The sequence below is a fragment of the Alligator mississippiensis genome, chromosome 4 (genome assembly GCF_030867095.1).
Source record: "Alligator mississippiensis isolate rAllMis1 chromosome 4, rAllMis1, whole genome shotgun sequence".
Classification (NCBI taxonomy): domain Eukaryota; kingdom Metazoa; phylum Chordata; order Crocodylia; family Alligatoridae; genus Alligator; species Alligator mississippiensis.
In genome coordinates this window covers 139,018,275-139,032,869 of record NC_081827.1, presented here as the reverse complement: position 1 = coordinate 139,032,869, position 14,595 = coordinate 139,018,275, and the positions used below count along the sequence as shown (strand labels likewise).

The 14,595-nt window shown below is 45.8% G+C and overlaps 1 protein-coding gene across 10 annotated transcripts in view; it reads right to left on the bottom strand.

The window, feature by feature from the left end:
- The window catches only part of CCDC91 (coiled-coil domain containing 91), a 445,798-nt gene extending 433,452 nt beyond the window's left edge, over nucleotides 1–12,346 (bottom strand). For 6 of the 10 annotated variants that reach the window (XM_019482219.2, XM_059726685.1, XM_059726686.1 and 3 more), the window contains exon 1: nucleotides 12,194–12,281. The gene's annotated coding sequence lies outside the window, so the exon portion shown is untranslated. The other 4 variants (XM_019482221.2, XM_059726688.1, XM_059726684.1 and 1 more) reach the window with 2 other exon arrangements.
- Nucleotides 12,347–14,595: the final 2,249 nt, after the last annotated feature.

Sequence of the window (14,595 nt, the reverse complement as noted above, 5' to 3'; positions counted from 1 at the left end):
ACAGTCTGCAAGGCCTTACTGTGTGGCTAGCTACCTAGCAGTAGGACAATGAGACAGAGCTCTGGGTAGACTCCAAGAGTTTGGCCAAGGAAGCTGCTGTAGGCTGCTCTGGAGGCTGAGGGGACATGCCTGTGGCCAGTTGGGAAAACACCTAATCAGAAAGGGAAGAGCCCATGAGGATATACACTTGGGTTCCTGAGGCAAAAGGTCAGCAAAGCCCTGAATGCTTCAGGGGGAAGAGTTCTGGCCAGCTCAGGCTGGCAAGGAATGGGAACTGCAGGCCATGACAGGGCAGGTACTGCCAGGGCTGAGACAGCCAGTGAGTGGGGGAGGTGGTCTGGCAATGGTATGATGACCCACAGGGGGGCTTTGAGTACTTGAGTTTAAAGTAGTTACTTGCATTTTTGTTCAGGTCTTATACCAGAGCATATGGAACTGTAGGGGTGGAAAGGAGACCACAGAGGAGCCTGAGGGACACGCCAGATTTTGAGCTGTGCCAGGGGCAAGGGTGTAAGAGAAGAAGGCCAAAGCCTGAGCAAAGAAGAGGTAACCCAGGCAACCTGAGGCAAAGCGAAACGGATCCGAGGCCCAGAGGAGGCAACACACGTGGCCAGAAGCCAACCAGAGGCTGAGACTGAAAGGCCAGGCCAGTGCCAGTGGACCTAGGCTACCAGTCTACAGCCAGACTAATCTTTAGGCTAAGGCTAAGAACACCAAAGCCTATACAGAAGGTAAATGGTGACTGAGTAGCATCCACGAGGTATGGCTGTGACTATGGCAAAGGCTGGAGGCCACAATTAAGAGCCCGAAGTCTTAATTGGGGCCAGTCAGGTCACAGCTGATGACCACTGGCTCACAGTGCCAGCCAGGCACCTGTAGGTCTGCTAAGGTGCAAGAAATGCCTGCAGAGAACTGTGGCATTTTGACTAATGGGAAGAGGTTCCAGAGACCATAAGAGATCAGTTAGGTTTGTCAGACACTGGTGGGAACACTCCAGGGCCCAGGGAAAGCCTCCCAATCAACATCAAAAGAACATCAAGGCTTCATGGGTAAAATAAGCAGGGAGGTTATATAAAGGACTGGTAATGTAGGCAGGATGGGGTGGACCCTAGGGGGTGCCAGAGACACACCAGGGCCTGTCCTGATACACAGGCATTCAGAGAATCATAGTGCCAACATATTGCAGCCATGAAACTGACTAGATGCCCACACTTTCAGTGCTTCAACTTGGAGCATAGGATCCTCCACAACACTTCTCAACTGACAGAGTTGAAAGCTTTCGTGAGGTCAAAAGCCAAGTAGAGAGGCTTATGTTGTTCCCAACATTTCTCCTGCAGCTGGCGATCTGTGAAGATCATGTCAGTTGTGCCTCTTGATGCCCTAAAGCCACACAGAGATTCTGGGAAGAGCTCTTTGACAAGTGGAAGGAGACAGTTCAGCAGGGTTCTCGCAGTGATCTTTCCTGTGGTGGACAGCAAAGTGGTCCCTCTGTAGTTTCCACAGTTGGACTTGTCTCCTTTCTTGAAGACTCTTACAATCATGGCATCCTGGAGGTTGTCTGGGTTTGCCTCATCATTCCAGGTCCTTAAGATGAGGACGTGGAGGTGCGATGTGAGCTCCTCTCCCCCCTGCTTGAAGATTTCTGTGGGGACTGCATCCGCTTCAGATACCTTGTTGTTCTCCATCTGCTGGATGGCTTTCCTCACCTCCTCAAGAGTTGAAGGAATTCTAAGATCAACCTCTAACTGGGTGTTGTGGGATGGAGTTGAGCACACTGTCATCAACAACAGTCTCGATTGAAAAGGTCTTCAAAATGCTCTTTCCAAAAGGCATTGATAGCTCCACTTTCCTTGATTAGGTCTCTACCATCCTTAGGTCTCTTGGGTTGGTCCCTGAGTCCTCAGACTGTAGATGGCTTTAGTGGCACTGAAGAAACCGCGCATGCTGTGCATGTCAGCAAGATGCTGAACGTCCTTAGTCTCATCTTCCCACCATTTATTCTTCATATTGCAGATCCTCCTTTGGACCTATGCCATGACTTGTTGGCAATTCAATTTCTTGTGTTTAGAGTTGGTGTCATTTTGCCAAGCACAAAAGGCCTTGCACTTAACGATCGACCAACTCTTGGATCTCCCAGTCATTCCCATCAAACTAGTCTTGGTGTCTCCTGGTAAAAAAAACACTTATCTCTTCACAGGCACCGATGACAGTGGCTTTGAGGGCGTCCTGCATGCTGCTGACAATCTCCCATTGTTGTTTGCAATTCACCAGGTTTTCTTTGAGGCACCGATGAAAGATGTCTCACTTGCTTGGGTCCTTCAACACTGAGCTTTCATGAGCATTGCTTCTGAGGCAGCCATCGTTTGGGAGCCAGTTTGAATAACATAACTAAGTAGATGAGTCAGTGATCAGTCCAGCAATCAGCAGCTCCTAGCACAGCTCAAGTGATATGGACATCTTTGCGACCCCGGACATGAATGATGACGTTGTCAATCAGGTGCCAATACTTAGATTGTGGGTGTTGCCATGATGTCTTGTGCTTGTTTTTCTGGCAGAACAGGGTGTTGGTGATGGTGAGTCCATAGTCCACTTGCTTGGTCAAAGGAGGATGCCACTAGAGCTGACCTTTCTCCTTCACTCCTTCCTTGCTGCTGGTTCCATTCCAGAGCTTAGAGTCTCTTGTGACTCTGGCATTGAAACCTCTGCTGGCAGTTCCGCAAAAACCATTTTCTACTCATTTCACATTCCCTTGAAACAGGAATATGGCAGGACATAACATAGCAATGTGCAAGAGTCAGGACCTAACCTGCTAAGACTATTTAACTCCAAATTTGGAAATGGATAAATCCTGTGTGTGTCATTGCATAAAGGCTTGTAATGGGAAGCTATTGAGATCAAAAAGCAAAATGAAACATCCTAATTGCCTGATATTTTGACTGCATTTTTCCACATATTCGTGTATACATGAAAGCATGGAGGAAAACTAATTGTTAAGTATTCTCCTACTCATCTGACTAAGAGAGTTTTTCATGATTTGGTTTTCCTAATGTATCTTAGAACAGCTAAAGAATTAGAGTCATAGAAAACTAGACCTGGAAGGCACCTCCAGAGGTCAACTAGCCTTGGGGTGGTCAACCCGCAGTACGGGTGCCACAAGTGACATATTTGTACGGCATGCAGCAGGGAGCATAGTGGCAGATAAGGCAGGAAACACAATTAAAATATGCAATCATAATTTAAATTTTAAAAATCAAAGTAAATAATTCTCTAAAGCCTTTACCCTAGCCAAAATTTGTCAGTTAATTACAGGGATGAGGGTTGGTTGGTTTTTTGGTTTTTTTTCCCCAAGAGAAAGATTTGAAACACCAATGCAAAATACATTATTTTCAGCTTTGGGAAAGCACAGATTAGCACAGATGTCCTTCATGGCACTGTGGTAACAGGCTAGCTTTGTAAAATATTAGGGCTGTCAAACAATTTTAAAATTTGATCGCAATTAGTTGCATGATTAAAAAAATAAGTTGCAATTAATCACACAGATAAAAACTCAAAATTATGCACAGAAAAACTCAAAATTATGCAAAATGATGAAGGTACTTTGTATAGTTGGGGGAGGGAGGTGTGGAGGGTGGGGCGGATCTGTGAAGATTTGAGGGGCTGTGGGTCTGTGCGTTTGGAGCCCAGGGAGAGGGGTTCCACATGCCCTGGCAGGATGTAGGGTACTGTGGGTCAGGAGTGAGGAGCAGCAGCAGGGCTGGGGAGGCTGTAGCTTGAGAGTGAGGGGCGCGCGCACACACACACACGCATGCACACTCTGCCTGGCAGATAGGTTTCTGGAGGGGAAGGGGCAGTGAGAGATTGTGCAGATCAAGGCCTCCACGATGAGGGAGGAAGCGGGACAGAGGTAGCGGCAGGGGTGAATGGGGCCCCAGGGCCGGGGTGGGTCATGGGACAGGTGGAGCACAGTACAGTCCAGCAGCTGTAGGCAGCTAGCACCGGCCGTTCTCAGGGCCACTGGAGCAGGGGCTGGGGTGAGCGCAGACAAGCTGTGCCGCACCGCGCCCCGTGCCCCCTGAGGCTCAGCTTGTTCCAACTCACCCCAGACCCTGCTGCAGCAAGAGCCACGCCCCCCACCCCACACCCACTGACAGTTCCCTCTGCTTTGCTCTCTTGTGCAACCCCAGGAGCAGCACCCCTTCCCTAGTCCCAGCCTTACTCCCTCCCTTCCTCACCACCATGGGAACCTATCCCTACTTGTTACACTATAAAGTAGGTTCATTTTAAGCAAATCTGATTTATGCACCGTTCTCCGGGAACACATATACCGCAGTAATCAAAGGAAACCTGTACATTAGACATCTAACCATATGTTTTCCCTAAGGGTTTGCATTTCTATAATCCTTCCTCACCTCAACACATGCAAACAGCTTCACTGAAAATAGTACTTAATCCTGGTGCTCTTTTATTCTAGTCCCCAAATTTTGTCCATGGACCACTATTATCTGTAGAGTGGTTACATGATGCTAGATCTCTTTGCTGCTATTTGAGCCACTCCTGCCTGGGAGGAGGAGAAAAATCAGGAGCCACCACAGCAAGTACTGCCACTAGCAAAACTAGAGATGTCAGCTATCCATAGGCATGCTCACCCATGAATGGAAAAAGAAATGAGAGTATGTTCTGGAAAAGAAAATGAGAAGCAGAGTGGCATGTGCAAAAGAAAAAAAGAAAGGGTCCAGGTGGCTAAAAGAATAGGCAGGGGAGAAGAAAAGAAACAGTAGGATTGTGGGCAGGAAGGAACACAATTATAATGGTTTCTCAAAAAGGACAAAATAATATTGCATCAAGGCAAGTTCAAACTTTTTCCTAATATTTTCTGACAAATTGCTGTAATGTCAATGGAAAGCTAATGTTCCATGAAACTGCAATCAGGTTTTGGACTTCACATCCCAAACTGTTATAACAATCTTGGTACAGTCTCAATTTTGTATTGCAAAATATGTTTTAAAGCCACGTATGACCTGAAAATGAAGATATACAATTTGGATTCTGTTATTTGACTATATAAATGAATACTTTGAAATATTAATCACATTTTCCAGAAGATATTCTTTGACAACCTACAAACAACTGAATCATCTGGGTAAAAAGAACATATTATCTTTCCTGTGCTGCTTTTCCTCAGGTTAGTCTATGCAATGGTTTAAAACAAAACCCAAAAATATTATCTTCAAACTTTTCCTGACTCCCTCCCTACCCATAAGGAAATGATGACTTTATTCTCAGAATTAACTTGGAACTTTCATCACTTTTTATAAAGTCCTGAAGCTGACCTGAAACCCCACTACAAAGAAAATGATAATCACAATATTAATAATACTTCTCACAATGTATTTTTCTGTCTGAGAATCACTAAGGGCCCCTCTACACATGCAAATAAAGGCACGATTGGCTCCTCCTGCAACAGCAAGCAGCAAGCTCCCACGGCTAGGAGCCCCCCCCAAGCTGAGGCCCAATGCATCCCTAGAACTAGGAGACACAGCTGCTGCAGTCTCCCAGCTTCAGGGGTGCATTAAACCCCTGTGGCTAGATCACAGCAGCTCCATGCACCCCTGGGGCTGGGAGATCATAGCCATGCCTTGTAGCAGCCAGGACCCACACTGTGGGAACCTAGCATCTTCAGCTGTGGGGCAGCTGCTGGGCAGAGTCCCCTCAGATGTGAGACTCCAAACTGTAGGTGGGCATGGTGTACTCCTGGGGCTAGAAGCCCCATCAGCTGACAAGGCTCCCAGCCACAAGAGAGACCCTGCTACATGTGCAAATTAAACCTGGGTAGCAACCAGCAAAATGTTAGTACACATTTTTGAGTTCTAACTTTAGAGCTGATTAGAGCTTTTTATGGTGTGGTAGGTATTTTGCACGTGTAGCTGGTCTCAAGGTAACTGTGCCATTAACCAGTTAATTACACAATATCTGTAACATGTAGAGGGGGCCTAATAGCTATACAAATATTAAGTCTCAGCATTCCTGTAAGTCAATATTTATTAACCTCATTTCCAACATTTGGAAAATGCCCTAGATAACACCTCTAGTTTAAGGTCAACATGCAAGAACAGGCTCAAAAAAGCAAGGTCCTAGAAGACCCTAGTACCGAAGTAATATTTTTCATAATTGCTTCAGAAGTTCAGCTGTTTAATCAGCCTCTAGCAAGTACATGTAATCAATTATGAAGTTGTAATTCAGAATGTCCACTCTGGACTCTGAAAGGAAGACTTACAGACATATCATTCAGTTTCTCTGAAGCTATTATTCTAATAAGATTCATTTCACAGAGTCTTGGCTGCCCACAGTAATGCAAGCACAACTCCTCAAGCATTTGACAATTTGGGGAACTGCAACAAGACAGAATGTAAGCCAATCCAGTGCCTCTAGTAGCTGTCCATTGTTCATCCAGCCAGCTCCTTAATCAGGCTAGGAAACAATTAAAAGGAAAGTTTTCAAAAAAACCCAGAATCACAATCATTGTTATAAAAACAATGGCAACATCCACAAATTCTTGGTGAAGTTGGCAGATGAATAGAAGTCCTGCGGGAATGACACTTAAAGAAGCAAATTAACTGAATCGTAATTCTTTTCTGTAAAAATGGCATTTCAAGGCATGTCAATTCTGGAAAGTGGATACAATAATTTGAGATGTTCAAAGAGAGGGAAAATGAATACATGAGAATAAAAATAAGAATAAAAATGAAATAGGCAGTAGCACTAAGGCCCATGCCAACAGCAAGATTTAATTTATTTATTTTATAAACACACACAATGGAAGAATAAGATACTTCTCCTTAGCAATCCTAAATGTTACAGATTGCTTGAAATAGGGTATGTGAACAGAAACAAATCCTCAAAAATAAAAGTGCACTGACACATCAGTTCCATATCAAATCAGCACCGATATAGGAAAAATTGACAGTATTGGAAATCGGCTTTTTTTGCCCGACGTGGCCAATAATGTGGCTAATAAATGCCCTGTGCACGTGCGCAGCCGCAGCATGCACGTGGCCAGGAGAGCAGCCTGGAAAGCAGCATCTGGCTGGCAAGTCTCGTGCAGGGGAATGGGTGGGAGGAGGGAAGGGGTATGGGAGGGTGCAGATTGAGGCCCCTGCAGTGAGGGAGGGAATGGTGCTGGGGCAGGCACTGCTCAGTGGGGGCAGGGTGTAGCGGGGCAGGGGATGGGGCTGCAATTAGCTTATCTGAGGGGGCAGCTCCCACTGCTGAGTGTACCCTGGGAAGGCACGGGGGAGCGTGTGCCCCAGGATCTGTGCACAGGGCAGGGCAGGCTGTCACTATGGGCTGGGGCTGCACCCAAGGCAAGCACCAGTGGTGCTGGGAGCAGGGCTATGGCAAATTTTGGGGTGGCTGCAGGTCCGCCCTGTAGCCCCCACCCACTGCCGCCACCGGCCGCCCCAAGCTCAGCCCCAGCCCAACACTCGCACTGGAAAGAGCCCAGGGCAGTCCCAGCCCCAGCCCACAGTGGCAGCCCACCCCACCCCACCCCGCACAGATCCGGGGGCACACGCCCCCTCCTCCCCCCCATGCCCTCCCAGGGCGCGCGCAGGGCGGGAGCTGCCTGGCCCTCCAGATGAGTTGCTCAAGGCTCTGTCCTGCACCCCACCCTGGCTGAGCAGCCCCAATCCCTCCCTTACCATGGGGACCTCGATCTGCACCCCCCGCCCCACGTCCCTTTCCTCCCCCTTCCCCTGCCCCTTTCCCCACACCAGACTTACTAGCCTGACACTAGTCTCCAAGCTGCCCAGCTGCATATCAGAATCGGACTGGTATCAGTCAATATGGCTCTTTAAAAATCAGCCATTGGTATCAGCCCAAAAAATCTCTACTGTTGCACCCTTAATCAAAAAAATCATAACATAAATCTGATGTATTGATTGATGTTGCAGCTGTGATGGCACACCGGGCCTAATTCTCACTGATACCATGGCACGCGAGTTGAGAAGTAACACAGCATCTGATGAAGATGTCTTGCACTCAAAAACTTGTTTAACACTATCCCAACTACACAGCCTATCCAATAAAAGGTATCACCCCAATAATTCCTTGCCTCTTGCACAAGTTGCGTAATCATTTACACTTTATGCATAGTTAAGGTCATACCTTATTGTTCTGCATTAATAGCATCTGCATAGAGATAGGAAGCACCATCTTACCTTCGAGAAATGTATAAAGAAAATTCATCTGTGGAGCCTAAACCTCAGTTACTCCACAAACCAAAGCTCATACACCACATAAAATCTTTCACATAAGAAACATACTGAGATAAGATGAAAGCTATTTTTCAGCCATTTTGACAAGACCAGGTGATCATTCCTTGGACACAGAAGTTTTGAATACAAGCATCATAAAAAAAAGAAAGTCTCGCGTGAACCTGACAATAACACAGTGATCTACTAGTTAATATGTTTAACAATTGTCAAATAAACTGTGTGGACTGAATTGAATAGAGGCAAAGGATTCTGTCAATTCTTAAGTAAAAAGGTTTGTGAAAGCCTGTTCACACCTTAACACAGTTGTGTTTCTTTTCCACTTGGTGAGGGACATGATTTTCCAGAAGCCAACTTCTCAGACGCATGCCATATTTACTAGGTCTCAGCAGCTCTTTAAAAACTGGGGAACTGTTAGCACTTGCCCTGAAGAATACAATTCAATCACTCCTGTGCAGTGGAAATATACTAGTTTCAGAAGAATCTTCTGACACCTCTGAACCCACATTGTTTAGCATCATTCTGAAATCAGTCTAATTCCAAACAAATGATTACACTACCTTAATAACGGAAAGACCTAGACTAAACCAGTAAAACCACAAAAGTTGTTGTATCATATGGCAAAATATGCAAACCGGTTGGCATCAAAGACAAAATGTTATGTGTCAATAGAAAACTCTCAAGGATCAAGTAACCATTTTAGTGCAAGTAGTACAAAAACCTGAGTCCAAGCTAAGTTTAAAGCAATACGTAAGCCTCAAAGCCAAGACTGGACACGTGTCAGGTTCAGAGGGGGCAAATGGATGCATCCCCAAGAATACTAGTAATAGTTAATCACTGTTAGCATTAGCAAGCTGGGAATATGGAGTGCAAGAAATTCCATTAACTTCCCATGAGGATACTTGAAACATGCAAATAAGACACCACAATGTCAAAGGACAGTAAGCTGTCTTGTACTGAATGCCTCCTACCTCAAAATTCTTCTGTACAGGATCCATCTCATCAGGTGAACCAGAACATTGATACCAAATATTTCAGCACAGAAACTTCAAAACTTGATGGAGACCTTGGCCCTCAAAAATAGCATTATGGGACATTTTGCTGATGAAGCTACACTCAGGGATGTGAGGCACAAAGCTACATGTATATTGATGCAGGTGACACGTGTATGAAGTTCCTCTGCTCAGCAGTTTCTTTTTTTTAAAACAACTCAAAATAATTTTGCACCAAACTTACAAAAGTCTCCCTGGACTAACTTTACAAGGGCTTTGAGGTGTTCCCTACGTTCTCTTAGTGTCCAGACTAAGACATGCATACATGTTCTGGTAAGACTCCGAAGCAAAAAAAAAAAAAAGCAGCAGCAGCATAAGTAGCAGATACACTTATTTACTCCTGATCTTGAGCTGACATGTTGACATGTGGACACACCTTAAAACCCCTGAGCAGCATCTCTTCTGTCTGCCTTGTGGTAGACAAAACTGCTAACAATCTGCAAATAAAAGCAAAGCACCCAAATACCAAAGCACCAAATATTATCACCAACTTCTGCTTAGCTGTTTAGAAGACTGGTACTGATATGCCACATCAGATGCAGAAATATAAACTTAAAGGCACTTAGGACCAAATTTCCAGGTAAAACATGACATAAACTATATGAACAAACACAAAGACAGGAAAGAAGTAGGTGCTTAAGCACTACGATAAAAACTGAATTGCTAAAAATTAAACATCGAAGCCCTGATCAAAGCAGCATTGAAGCATTAAGGAAGATGCCAAACCGTGTATTACTGGACTTAACAGTAAGACTGCAGACATGGAAAATGGGAGTACCACACACAGACAGGGCTCCACAAAGTAGCAGTTAAGCTTGGACCCTGGCATGTAAATTTAAGTAAGAGGCTGGCTCAATTTCCATCCTGCAAACACTGTCCTCCAGACCACAAGTCTGGCCAAATCCACTTTGCCAGGTAACTGATTCTCAAGAAAAAACTCCTGACAGATAGTGTCCTTCAAGAAAGAAATTCATCTGTCTCAACCAAAATCTCCTGACTGCTGTACTTCTACCGCCAAAGGCCCTCTTTGCAGCTACTTAATGGTTGAGGAGGCCTCCGCTACTCAAGGAATCAGTAGAGTGAAATGAACATTACTTTTGACACTAATGCTCCTGCTCCTGAACAGCACCAGCAAAGCAAGCCAAGCCAGAGTCTCAGCAGTGCCACTCTGCTATTGCAGATTGGGATACTAGGCCCTGCTCACTACAGCTCCCTGAAGCAGACTCAGAAAGTCACATTTGCACTCATTTATATTGGAGTTATGCTCCCCCTTCAAATCTAGAAGTTTTCTTTAAACCATACACCCAAAACACAAGCCAATTCTGCAGAAACTGATGGTTTTATCACATCCTCATTCCACACACACTCTTGTGCTGTTAAAAGATCCCAAGGTGCTAATGACAAGCAGATTATTCATCCTGCCTATCACCCCTGCTTACCATTGCTAAATCAAACACAGCCACTTGCCCAAAGCCACATCCAACTTTTGCAATGAATTTCTCTCTCGAGGAAGGGGGTCCTACTAGTTACTGGACATTTCAGTCACAAGGAAGAAAGAAAGAACCATCTATAGGACTGACATGGCACCCACTGACGTAGTATCTGAGCACTATGCAATCTTGAATCTATTTTTTCCTCACAATAGCTGCCTAAGGTAGGGACAACCAATACTGTCTTTACAGATGAAGCACAGAGGCTGAGCAAAAGTCAAGGCCCAGATTTTTAAAAGCACACGGGTGCCTGGAGCCCAAGATTTTTTTAATGAAATCTTCATATTTTCCCAAGCAGGAAGCAACTGTGACCACCTGAAACATGAGACACTGCTCCTGCCTTTGTTCCAAAGTAATTTGCATCTTCACAGATCCTCACAGGTGAGAGGCTTCATACCAGCTATGAACTGACTGCCCAAAGGAGTTTTCTGCCTATTGCCTCCTTTTTAAAATCCTATGAACTTTTCTACCCAGAACATTTACAATCTTTTCTCCAATGCCTCTTGAAGGATGTTTGTGCCTGAAAGCTTGCCATTAAAGATTGTTGGGGGGTTTTTTCCAAAAATCTTGTTGGGCTAATAAAAGATAACCTCTACTATAAGTCCTGCTTGCTGGAGCCCAAGAAACACCTTAATATGTGATGCCGTGATATCAATGGGAATAAGGCACGGAAATACTTTTGAAAATCCCGGGAGGCACAAGCCTACAGCTTGAGGTGCCTTTGTGTGTCTTTTTAGACTCTAATACTTAGTGACCAGGCACAAGATCACACAGAAAGCGCATGGGAGAGGAAGAGCACTTTGCTGTCCCAAGTCCAAGCCTAGAGGAACGAACCAGGGGACCTTCTTTTCACAAGGCACCGTCTTTTTAAAGCACAGGTGAGAAAGGGCACTGCTACTAGTGAAAAGCTTCCCCGCCCTACGCATTCACCCCGGGGGGCACAGGGAGACCTATGGCTGTTTGTGGCCTGGAGAAGACATGTACCCACGCTGTTCCCAGCACTGGGGAAGAGGTGGGACCGTGCAGCACAGCGGCCTGTGAACGGGAGGGAACAGGGCAATGCAGTGCAAATGGGACAGGCGACTGGCGCTCAGGCTGCAGGGAGAGGCCGGCACAGCCCCACACCTCCGCGGAGGGGCCAGGGACAAGCTACAGAGCCGCACCGGGGTTGGGCTCGCCGTTCCTGCCCTCCCCCGGTGTCAGAACTGAAGCGGGGAGGGCGAGGGGGGAGGGCAGCGCTGCCTCGCTCCGAAATCCTCCCCTCCCCCCGCCCGCCCTTAGAGCGTTGGTTGGCTTGTTTGTGTAGACCGCCCCGAAGGTTCGGCTCCCCCCGCCACCACACCACACCACACCACACCATGTCTGTTCCGAGCGCGCGCACCTTCGCCCTGCGCGGCTGCGGCTGGCAGCGACCTCCCCGCCAACAGCCACAGGCGCCGCTTCCGGCCACGCACGACCGAGCCCCACACACGCACCCACCCGCGGAGACGGACTTCTCACCCGGATGTGGATTTCACGCTCCCCCGCCCTCTCCCGCGAGTCACGTGGGACTGGGAGCAAAGCTCCCCCAGCCAACCGTGCACTGCTCCGGGTTTTCTCAGAGGGAAAGCGTCCTTAAGGCAGTCATTTCCTTGATGGAAGGGACATGGATGGTGTCTGGACTTGGAACAACCGGGTGGAGGCTGGCTCAGCCTGGGCTGTGCCTGCTAAGGGGTCCTTGTCCCCGCACACCAGCCCTGTGCTGTGGTTTCCTCCCTGAGGGGAGCTGCAGAAAATGGGTCAGGCATTGAATGAAGCCCAAGCCACCCTGAACCCCAACACACCAGGCAGAGGAGGGATGGGGGGGATGGTAATAGAGGTGTTATATGTCCTGTAGAAATACAAAAATCTAGAACTCTTGGTTCCAAAGTGATACCTTTTATTAGATCCACCAAGAAATTGCAAAAGCATATCCTCATCTGCAAGCTTTCAGGCTCAAATGCCCTTCATCAGGCTCTGGGAAAAGTATAGGCAGTAACAAGTCCCCATGGGGACTACTTTCTACTTTGTAAGAAACAAACTTCATTTTTGCACAGAGGGAGCTGGAGTTGGAAAGCTGTCCTTCAGGGATTGCTGTGGTGGGGACTGCCAGACGTCCAAGCAGAGCCCCTCCGTGGCTCCAGGCCCGCTTCCAGCTCCAGGGAGAGAAGCTTGACGGGTGACTCCTGCTGACTTGTGTGGCTAACGTAAGGGTTTCAGGGTCTGGGGTGGTAAATAGACTTGTCTTCCATTTAATTAAATTCCCTATGTTTTATTATTGCTCTGTGTGCCTGTGTATTTCTTAACTCAAAAGAGGTGAAGAAAACCTCTAATAAACCATAGATCTGATCAATAATGGCTTTGATAATGAATTCCAGGACCATTTGCCCTTTTAGGAACCTCATAAAGCAAAGTACCTAAGCATTTGCTTAACTTTAAGCACGTTTGCCTCGCACTGACATCAACAGCACTTAATAACATAACAGGATTTAGAGAGCAGGTTTTAAATGCCATATCACATAAGGACCCTATATCATATATCATATAAGGTCACTATTGAGGAGCATGGCCTAAGCAAGACAGGGCAAGGCCAGATGCTTGCATTCTGTGGATAAATTGAAGACTTCGCAAGTCTTGGAGCTGACAAGCTGGTCTATTTCAATAATGCACTTTGGAAAAAGCATCGCTGGGTTATTTTTTAAAAGTATGTTGCCCCTATGGATTAAAAGTACCATTATGACTGCCATGTAAAGTACAGGGGTGTAGGTCTTTACTTTTCATTCCATCCAGGAAGAGCACACACCATCTGCTGAAACTTCCTTAGCCTGACGAAGGGTTTTTGAACCCGAAAGCTTGCTTAATAACTATTCTCCAGCTATTTGGGTTGGTCTAATAAAAGATATCAAATTCACCCAAGGAACCTTGTCTGCCTATGTAAAGTACAGCACATTTAAAAATTAAGTGTTGGCTTCTGCATTTTTATAAATGTGTTGTTTTGTTTCGTTAGGGGTACCGTGTTGCTATTGCAGAAAGAATCAGCAAAATCTGAGAAAAAAGGCAAGAAAAAATAGCTACTACCAAGCTATATTAGGTTTGCGCTATTGTTTTTAAAGCAATACTGCAATTTTTGGTGCACCACAAAAATATATATTTATTTTTCAAAAAATATATGAGAATATCCTTCTAAATTGCAGAACACTTTTGAATTAACCTATCTATGCCATTTTGAAAATCTGAAGAGTTGAATGCATTGAGGCTTATAATTTCAAATCTTATCTTTCAGTAATTTAAGAGCCAAAGGAAAGCTTGATGTACCTCATGTTTTGTCACAGTAGAATTCAGAGGGAAATCAATCATTTTTCATTACATCTTTATTGATCAGAATTAGACATATTACATTAATGTTATTATTAGAAACATTCTGTATCTCAGTGCCTGTTGAATAATAGAGATTCAGCACATCTACGCATTGTGCTACATCACCGTATGGCGTGCCATGGTGACAGCAATCAAATTGGTCTGCACATGATCAGCAGCTACATCACCGTAGCAGCACGTTCCCCAGTATAGCACACTGCTACAGCAACATAGCAGTGAAATCTAACTGTGCGCCATGCACACTGCACAGTAACTGCCTGTACTGCACTGTGCTTTAGTACTTCCAAAAAAAAAGTACTAAAGCATGGTGCCGTAGCAACATCACTGTACGGCGACATGTAGATGCCCAGAATCATATAAAAGGAAAGCTGAAAATGCCCTCAGAAG